Here is a 10,071-nt window from a genome sequence, read left to right as displayed (position 1 = left end):
GCTTTCGGCACCGGTTTTGCCCCCATAATAAGCCACAATTAGTGATCACAGACCTACCTCTTGTTACATTCAAGACCAGTCTCCATACTTCAACTCTGGGAGCTAGTAAGCATCTCTCTCTGCGTTGAGGTTAACTCCTTCTCCTCCCCTCCCCCAGACCCTGCTCCGGTGTTTCCTCAAGGAAAAGCCAACATCCTCTTTCCGCTTTCAGTTGTGGCCTGGAGCTACAGGATTTCTCTCCATCCCCCTCCCCACACCCCTCACAGGACTCCCATTCCTGCAAGGTGACAGTTTGTATCCGGAAACCGTAGCGTCCTCAGTACAGCCAGATCGCGGGTGGGTTTAGAATTGGGAGGGGCTCTTAACAGAACAGGATAAAACTCAGAGCAACTCTACCGCGCACTATTCCGGGATGCTTGGAGAAGTTGATTCACCTCTCCTGCTAATCGGGACGAAAAGGGTTTGTTGCTGTCGCTCAGGGGCCAGATGAGAGGACGTACTCTGTGACCAAGCCATTTTCTGTGAGAAGAGGAGCTTGGCCCCCCCGAGTTGTGAGACGCCAGGCGGAAGAAGGCGAAGCGACCCTCGACCGAGAGGCGCGCGGGTCTCCTGCTCCCCGGAGGCCTGGGGGCGGGGCCTCCAGCCACGCCCCCTCTCCGCCTTCTGATTGGTTCCTTCGAAACAGGCGGCGGCGAACTGCTGCGAAGCTCGAGCCAGAGGCGGCGGCGGCGGCGGTTGGGCAGGGGCGTGCCGGTCAGGCACAGATTGAGCGCAATGTCGCCCCACAGGGAGCAGTGACCCTTCTGGGCCTGGGCGGGTGAGTACTTCCCTGTTTGCCTTCTCTTTCCTCGCGAACTCTTACTTGCCTTCTCGGGGCTGCCGCGCCTCAGCTTGCGCTCGAGGAGCCCCCAGCGCTCCGCGGAGGGGAAGCGGTGGTTCGGTTGGGGCCCCGAGCTGCGGGATCCAAGACGCTGTGCGATTGGCCCGCTGCGGGAGTCTCGTGCTCTGATTGGTCCCCGGGGCCGTCAAGGTGAAGTTATGCCTGCCTTCCCATGCCCACCCGGGTGCGGTGCGAGGGGCCACAGGTGTGCTGGGGCGGGGGACGGCAGGTGTGGGTGTGCTAGGTTAGGGGAGAGGTAGCGACCCGCTGCCGCTCTGCTTTAGAATCCAAGGAGGGATCAGAGCCTGAAGCTAGTTTAGGCTCTCCAGGGGCACCTTCATTTCCAAGCACCTAGCACATATAGGGTCACTTGATTCCTTAGTGTCTCCGTCAGGAAGAAGTGGTGAAGTCACTGACCTTGGAAGGAGAATGACGCATAGTCATTTTGCACTCTGGCAGAGTTTACAGTTTCTTCCCTATTTGTTCCCTCCAGTCGTTGCAAGGCCCCTGTCGCCGAATAACTGGAGGCTGTGCTCTATGCTTTCCCCACCCACACGTCTCGGTTTGAAAGGCTGCGTTGCGGGGAGGTTTGTAGGTTGCCTTGGAAGTCGGAGGAAAGTTTTGGAGGGAGTGCTTGACCATGCAGTCACTCCTGGTTCCTAACTAGTATTTTCGAACCACGGGATTGAGTCTTACGGATTTAGAGCGCTTTGTGGTACGTCTGGTGAAGTTGAGTCGTTATTAAGTGAAGAGATTTTTTTTTTCCAGGCCCAGTCTAGGTCAGAGTTTGGGTTTTGCTTCGTTTGTGTGGAGAGTGCTAATACCTACTCTCTCAGAAGATAAGCAGTTTGTGAACTGCTGTCTGATTACCTCACTTTGGACTTAAATAATTAGGAATTGGAATTCTCACCACCTCAGATTCCCTTTGGGAGGAGATTGGAATGGATTTGAATGAAAAAGTGGAAACTGGTGATAGCCGTCTGGTGTAGAATCCTGATACATGTTGCCTGTCTGGCTCATCTGCTTCAAAAACTCATTAAAAACCAACAGATTTTGAATAGTGGGTGTCTCTGCTATTTTGATATTAATGAATTATAGGTAATATTTCTTTTTAATGTAGCAGAGTTTCTAAACAGGGGGGCTCTGAAGTCACACTTTACTATGTGTGTGACCTTAGGCAAGTTACTTAATCTTTCTAAGTCTAAATTTCATACTGTGCAAACGAAGGTTAATAATAAATAGTTCCCGCCTTATTGATGTGAAGGTCGTTGTGAAGATCAAGTGAAATAAATAATCCATAGTACAGTGCCTGACACATAGCTTGTATTATTTCTATGCTGTTTAATTTGGATTAAAAGTTTCAAGCTTTCCCCAAAGGGCAGAGAGGAGCAGAAGGTGAAGGCAGTGCCAGAGGTCATGGTAGTTATCATTCATTGATTAAGTCCATGTAAAGCACTTAAAGTTATTTCTGGCACATACTAAGCACTCACTACTGTTTATCAAACGCATTATTACCTAGAATGTGTCAGGTACTGTTCTAGGTGCTTTACTTATATTATTGTTAAACCTCTTAATAATCCTGCAGTGTCCTTGGTGTTTTCTCCATGTTATAGATTAAACTGAAGCTCAGAGAAAGGAATTAAACTATTAAGGTCCACCCAGAATTCAGTCTAGACTGTCTCCAGTGTCCAGCCTCTTTTTTTTTTTTTTTTTAATCACACTACTCTTGCATTTATATTCCCAGCTATAAGCAACTTCTCTGCAGAGTTGTTTGTATGGCCCAGGTTCATTTCTGCTGTGGGTATCAGTTTATTTTGAATACTTCATTAAAAAATAGTGAGAAGTAACTTGTGATGGTAAATCAAAGTGTGTGATAAGGGAATAATGTCAACAGTATACCTGCTATTATATTAAAAAACTAAATGAGTCCAGTGATGTTTGGATGATTGGTCAGTTCAGAAGTAATGTTTCCTAATTTATATTTTCCCATTTAGTTTTTGCTCATTTACTGTACTTTTTACTAAGCAGCACTCTTTTTTTTTTTCTTTCCTGTCTCAATTTAAGTTTGGAGATAAGAATGAAAGTTCAGTTATTTCAAAAAGTTTTTTCAGTCTGGCTGTTGATGAGGAAAGTAGGAGATTAAGGTTAATGTGTATTGTTATGTTTTGCTTTCTTACAGTAACATGGCTGTGTATGTATGTCTATGTATGTCTATGTATGTGTGTTTTACTTTCTTCCTATTATTTGTTGCTTCCTATACTTTGATATCAGATATACCTTTACATCCTTAATGAACCATGCAGTGTACATAGAATTTGAGAGACTAGGAAACTTGAGTCTGTCAGTCTGTTGTCTCACTTTGAATTTCCCTATTTTAGTTGAAATGTAATTGCCATAGAGAAGTGCCTAAGAAGTAATGTTTATAAGATGCAGGCAATAATTATAATTGTATCTCTTTAATGTTTCTCCTTCTAAAAACTCATAAAGTTTTCTCATGTTATTACGTTGTTACAGAGTAGGTGGTTTTAACAGAATGTTGCCATGTATTTCATAAGTGAATTACTAATGTACAAAGACCTAGAATGTATGAAATGTAGCAGAGACATTAAATGCAGTTTTGTTTTTGCTGCTGAAAGTGTCATGGGGATTTACAGTATTAAAACCATTGCTGAAGTGCTGATAGAGACTTCTGCCTGCTCTCACAAAACATAAACTTTTTTGTAAGAAAGTATAAGCTATGGTGAAGGACTCACTTTATATGGAATTTTAAACATTATGACTTTTGTTTTCCCTTGATGGATGACTTGTTAATATTTTTGATCCCAAAAATAAAATTGGCTCTTGAAAAAAATTATTTAACTTTGTTCAGGAGTTTTTCTTTTTCACACACACACACACACACACACACACACACACACAGTTTAGAAAACACTGTGATCCCAGTAACATACTTAAATACTGCACTGCAGATTGCTTTTGGTTGCATGACATATAATAGACATCTTTTCATATCAGTACATATAGCTCTTATTCTTTTAAGAAGCTGAATGAATCCACTGAATGAATGTCCTGTAAGTTATTTTAGAGGTTTCCTGTTAATAGACACTTAATGTTGTTTTTATATTTCTTTATGTTACTGTATATGTATGTTTTCCAGTGTCTTTTAGTCTATCATATATAAAGGCAAACAGATTTTAAGTTTTTAAAAAAATTTTTGTATCCCACAAAATTTTATGACAAACTAATAATTCTGTCTAATACAAAATTAAATTATTCAGGTTGGATCTCTGCCAAACAGTGCAAAAGGAAATTTTCAAATAAAAAAGTAAAGACTCCCAACAAATGAAGAGCCTTTATATTTTGCAGATAACGTGTGATGTTTTATTACGTAGTAAGAATCTTATTTCTTTCTCTTAAAAATCTTCATCTGCTTTGGAAGCTACCTTTACCTTTAAGGAATATACCACAGATTTATTTCATTATTGTTTCATATTTCCTTTAGTAATAAATACAACACTTATTGTTTAGGAGTAATTCCAGGGCTAAATTTAGCACTGAGTTCTACATACAAGTGGAAGAGATGGAGAAGGTTACCCCCTTACGAATCTTATTTTTTTTCAAGTATAGAGTACAGCAAAATAGAAGCCTATATTGCTACACAACCTAAACAGAGGAGGAGGTTCAGGGAGGCTTTTTAGAGCAGTTGAATCTGAAGGGCAGGCAGGAGTGAGTCTAAAAGGGAGGAGGAAGGGGAGCGTTCCATGGAGACGGATCACAGAGGTGAGGAAGCAGCGTGCTCCACGGGCCAAAAGAAGTTCAACATGGCTGGAGTGTAAGGGTCAGAGGTGAGGCCGAGGGGATCCTATAAGGCTTTGATGGCTTCCTTAAGGAGTTTAGGCTTTATCCTGAAGGCAGTGGAGAGCCATTAAGGGTTTTAAGCAGGGAAGTAGTAACATCCTTAGATGGGAGTTTGTGAAGGCTCACTCTGGCTGCAGTACATGAAGAACAGGTTGGAGGCATGAGAGGGTAGAGAGAGGGTGACTGGTTGGAGGCTGTTTCAGTAAACCTGGAAAAGGATGGTGGTGGCTTGAACTAAAGGAGTGGCCATAGGTATTGAAGAGAAAATGTAAAGGCAGAAACAACGAGATATGGCCATTGATTGTTTTGGCTGAGGTAGGGTAGGAGCCTGGGGCGGAGCTGTGAGAGAGGAAGGAGTCCGCATGACCTGGAACTTGGTGAGTGTGCGTGCTGTTCCCTGAGACAGTAAACGCTAGGAGCCTTTGTAAATATTTAAATGAATGAGTGAATGAATGATGTCAGATGTACAAAGGCAGGGCCATTGTTGATGAAGATAGCACACACACAGCACTCACAATGGCTTTTACCTGTAAACTTTGCATCTTTTTTTTTTTTAAGTGTACTGTATACAACTGGTGCCCTTTACTCGTTGCTTCAATGCATTGGCCTTGCTACGTCTTCTAACCATGTTTGGATACATATCGCTTTCTCGAGGTCAAATGTCTTGACCCTTTGGGAATATCTTTCTTTCTTTGCTTAAGATGTGTATTAGTTTCCTATTACTGCTAGAACAAATAACCACAAACTTAGTCGTTTAAAACAACATAAATGTATTTTACAGTTGGGAGGTCAAAATTCTGAAATGAGCTAAAAAAAAGAAAAAGACTTAGTAGGGCTGCGTTCATTTTAAGGGTTCGGGGTGGGGGTGGGGGGAGTTCTTTTCTTTCCCTTTTCCAGCCTCTAGCGGGCACCTGCGTTTCCTGTCTCCTTCCTCTCAAAGCCAGCAGTGTAACAGCTCCAGTCTCTCTCTTTCTCCGCCTCTTGTGTCATGACATCTCTTTCTCTCTCTCTGCTTCTCTTCTCACATTCCCTTCTCTGGCTGTGACCTTTCTGCCTCCCTCTTAATTAATTAATTAATTAATTAATTAATGGCTGTGTTGGGTCTTCGTTTCTGTGCGAGGACTTTCTCTAGTTGTGGCGAGCGGGGGCCACTCTTCATCGCGGTGCACGGGCCTCTCACTATCGCGGCCTCTCTTGTTGCGGAGCACAGGCTCCAGACGCGCAGGCTCAGTAATTGTGGCTCATGGAGGGGGGCCCAGCTGCTCCGCGGCATGTGGGATCTTCCCAGACCGGGGCTCGAACCCGTGTCCCCTGCATTGGCAGGCAGATTCTCAACCGCTGGGCCACCAGGGAAGCCCTGCCTCCCTCTTATAAGGACTCTGGTAATTACATTGGGCTCACCAGGATAATCTCCCATCTCCTTAGGCCCTTAATTTACTCAATCAGCAAGATCCATTTTGCCCACGAAGGCAGTATATTCACAGGTTTTGGGGTTTAGTACATAGATATCTTTGGGGACCATTATGTGGTCTACCACAGTGGAATTTATTTAAAAGCCGTAATAAAAATGTACCTGTCCAGTAGGGCAACCGTACGAATTCCTGAGTAGCACATTGCTCCCAGGGTCCTCACGCACTGGCACAGCTGTTCTGTCCCGTTCATTTGGACCCTCTGCCAAATACACCAGTTTTAGTCATTTTTTTCTTAGTGATTCCTCTGGTATATCAGGCAGCTCACTTAACCTGCTGGTACCTTGACTAGTAACCACTCCACATATTTCACCTTGGACATGTTCGGTGAGAGGCAAAATTATTTATCGGGTCACATAATAAATAAAAGTGAAAAGTAATAAATAATACCCCAAAAAAGTCTCCTGTCAGACACGTGTCTGCTGTATGGCTATTTCCAAGCTTTGCTGTCACATTTCACCTACCTGGTTTTTCCTAGAGATGTTCACATATGTCCCACCAGAAGTGTTTCCTAAACTTTCAGCTTGAATACTTCTCTCAACACTACTTCCAACAGCAATCCGGGAACTTATAATATACTTGGTCAAGCAATGTACAGAAACAACGAAAAAATAGTATAAAGCACTGTTAGGACAGGTAGTTGGGAGAAATGCTCTGTGAATTCAAGAGCTACGGATATAGGGCAGAATTAATTCAGGCCAATCAGGAAGGGCTCCTGGGAGGAGGTAAATCAGAAGAGTTGTAAACCTGGATTAGTCGAGGTGAGGACTCTGTCTCCTTTGCTGACTCTTTCTCTCGTGACTACATGTTGTTTTTTTCCAGGACTTGTTCCTAGGTCCTTGTTACTGCTTTCTCCATTTCTTTCTCGGATGATCTCATTCTTTCTAGTGGTTTTATCTCCCAAGGATTGCTGGCAATTTCTATCTCCTCCTGAACTTTCTTCTTAGCTCTAGATTAGCATTTCCAACTGCCAACCTGACATTTCCGCTTGAATGTCTTTAAAGGCTTCTCAAATTAGACATGACCAAAACATAGCACTTTTGCCCTGTCTCTGCTGGGTTCCCCGCTTCAGTCTGTTCAGACTCCCATCATCTTCATCGCAGTAAACGCTGCCACTATCCATTCGCTCAACTGCTTAAACCAGAAACCCAAGAGTTGTTCCTGACACTTCACTCTGCCCTTACCTCCCTCGCCTTCACCCTCCATCCCTAACCATTATCAAGTCTTGATTCTAACTCCAAAATAGATGTCAAAGCCATCCACTTTTCTCCGGTGGATACTTTGTCAGCATCCCTGCCCAGTCACCGTCATTGGTCACTGAACTGCTGCAGTGGATCCCCTCCCCTTCCCCTTCCAGGCTGCTCTCCATCTCATTTCCTGTGTGCTCAGTTTCCTTTGCTCTCGCTGTTTCTACCCCTCTATGCTTCTGCTTCTCTCAGTGTTTCCGCTAATTCTTTTTCCCACATCTCTACCCACCTCTCCTTCTGTTTTCTTCCCCCTTTCTCTGTTAAACCCATCACTATTTCACTCCCATGTTTCTCTCTCCCCCTCAGGGAGCTCTGTTAAACTATGAAATACATTATGTCTCTCCCTTGATTAAAACTCTTCCATGGCTTCCCACTGCAATTAGAATAAAATCTACTTTCCTCAGTATGGCGTCACGTGGTGGGGCTACTGCCTGACTTTCCAACCCTATCCTAAGCCACACGTGCTCCACACTTCAGCCATACTGGCTTCTTTCAGTTCTCGGAATGCGCCAAACTCTCTCGCTCTCTGTACAGAGTCTTTGCAAAAATTATTCTCTATGCATAGAACTCTTCCCCATCTCTCTCCCTGGCTAATTCCCACCATTCTTCAAGTTCATGTTTTTCCTCCAGCAAAACCATTTCTAAATCACTCAGTCAAAGTCTTAAAGTAGGCCCCTACTGTCTCTCTCTCTGTTTTTTCTTTCAAAACAATTACCATGGTTTAACCTTGTGTATTCACTACATACACAAATGAACGTAGTAGCTCCATGAGAGCGTCACGTCTGTTATGTTCATCACTGCGTCTGTTGCCTGCGGTGCCCAGTTTAATAACGGGTGTGAATAAATGATTGTTTAATAAATGAAGGAGTGGACACTGCTTGGACAAACATATAGCTTGAACAGTGATAGAGCCACAGAAATGAGTGAAACCAATAAGAGTGGACGGTGAGGAGACAGCCTGAATAGAGCAAAGGGCCTGTGTGTGACGCAATCCTTAAGACTTATTCTAGCAAGAGACTTCTATGTCACAAATTCATATTTGAGTATGGATATTGGTATTTTAAAGTTTTTATGTTCACTTATAACCGTATTTATTTTTATGTTAGTAAAAGAAGCTTTCCAAATTACATTTAATGATTTCTCAGTATTAGCTTTGTTTTCTTACCTCTTTTTAATTTGATGAATTATGTTAAATGAACTGTAATTATGTCCTATCATAGTATTATCATAACAACTCATTTGTTAAGTGCTAGCTATGTGTCAGGTACTTTATTTGTATCACCTCATTTAATCTTTACAACAAGCAGACAAGGGAGGTGGTGGTATCCCATTTTACAAATGAGAACACGGGAGGCTCAGAGAAGTGAACTATCCCAAGATCATCTGGAACTCAAAGCAGATGGGTCTGCTACTTTCTACTACCCCAGTGGTGCCTTTATGGTGATTTATTTTACTATACATTTAAAAATATGAAATATGTTTGGTATGGATACAGCATTTCTATTTTTTCTTCTAGGCAATTAGGAAATATTTAACTCAAAATTTTAAAGCTGAGAAAGTTGTTTTTTATTCCCCTGAACAAATCAGGATATCTTCTTTAACTGTTTTTCTAAATGAAACATTAAAAATGATGAAATGTTTTTTTGACACACCAAAGGGCGTACAGACCAGTATAATAATACCTGTGTTCTCACTGCTTATCTTGAACTAAAATCTTACTGGTACAGTTGAAAGGCCTCTGTGCATTCCATCCTAATCTTATCTCCCTCCCCTCCTCAGCAGTAACCACTGCGCCAGCTTGGGCATTTATCATATCCCTGCAGCTTATGTGTCTTGGCAGTAATCTGTCGGCTGGGTGCTGAATGTATATGTGTTGCAGTGGCAGTTAATGTTATTGTTTTTCTGAGGAAACTTACTTTATTTCTTTGCTTTTTTGCCATTCTTTTCCAAATCGGCCCCCAATTTGTACCAGGACTGAGACATACCACCTTGTGCTCTCCCCACCATATTTTATAATGTGAGTGAGGCATTAAAATATACTCAGTTTCAGAGCCTACAGCTGTGGAACAAAGGAGCAGCTCCACGGGCTGGCATTTTTTTCCCATCATGATCTGAAGTCAGACTGGTATGAAGAGCCTTACCATAAATAATCTTGAGGGCCTCAGGGCTGAAACTGTTTCTAAGTGGGCTAGGCCCAAATTCTGTTTAAGATTCAGGTGGATAAGTGCACTCTGTGCTTCTAACATTTTCTCCAGATTTAAAAAATTAAGTATAGTATTCACTTGTGATCTCTGCATAAGCTGTTTGTCTTGTTAAATGAAGCAGGGTTAGCGAATAGTTTGGATTTGGTCATTTGAGAGCTCTTTTTTTTTTTTCCCAAATCCAAGGGAAGACTTCCTCAAGATGGCACAGAATTAAAGTAGTCTTCTCCAAAAAGACAGACAAAAACAGGAACCAAAAAAAAGCCAATAAATTGCTAATCAAGATGCAGATCCAGAAATGAAGAGTTGCTGATTCAGTATAATTGGTTTATGTGGAAAAAAAAAATGTAGAGACTGAGACTTTTAGGGAAAGATAGATAAGAGGAAAGCAGGTAATAAACTGAGTAAGAAGCAAG

General features: G+C 42.5%; 1 protein-coding gene across 4 annotated transcripts in view; it reads left to right on the top strand.

Annotated features, from left to right (window-relative positions):
- Positions 1 to 699: 699 nt before the first annotated feature.
- Positions 700 to 10,071, top strand: part of GAS2L3 (growth arrest specific 2 like 3) — a 41,833-nt gene continuing 32,461 nt past the window's right edge. For 2 of the 4 annotated variants that reach the window (XM_057557482.1, XM_007165818.2), the window contains exon 1: positions 700 to 817. The gene's annotated coding sequence lies outside the window, so the exon portion shown is untranslated. The remainder of the gene's footprint in view (positions 818 to 10,071) is intronic. The other 2 variants (XM_057557481.1, XM_007165819.2) reach the window with 2 other exon arrangements.

This window comes from Balaenoptera acutorostrata, chromosome 11 (genome assembly GCF_949987535.1).
Source record: "Balaenoptera acutorostrata chromosome 11, mBalAcu1.1, whole genome shotgun sequence".
Classification (NCBI taxonomy): domain Eukaryota; kingdom Metazoa; phylum Chordata; class Mammalia; order Artiodactyla; family Balaenopteridae; genus Balaenoptera; species Balaenoptera acutorostrata.
This window is presented reverse-complemented; position numbering and strand designations above follow the sequence as displayed.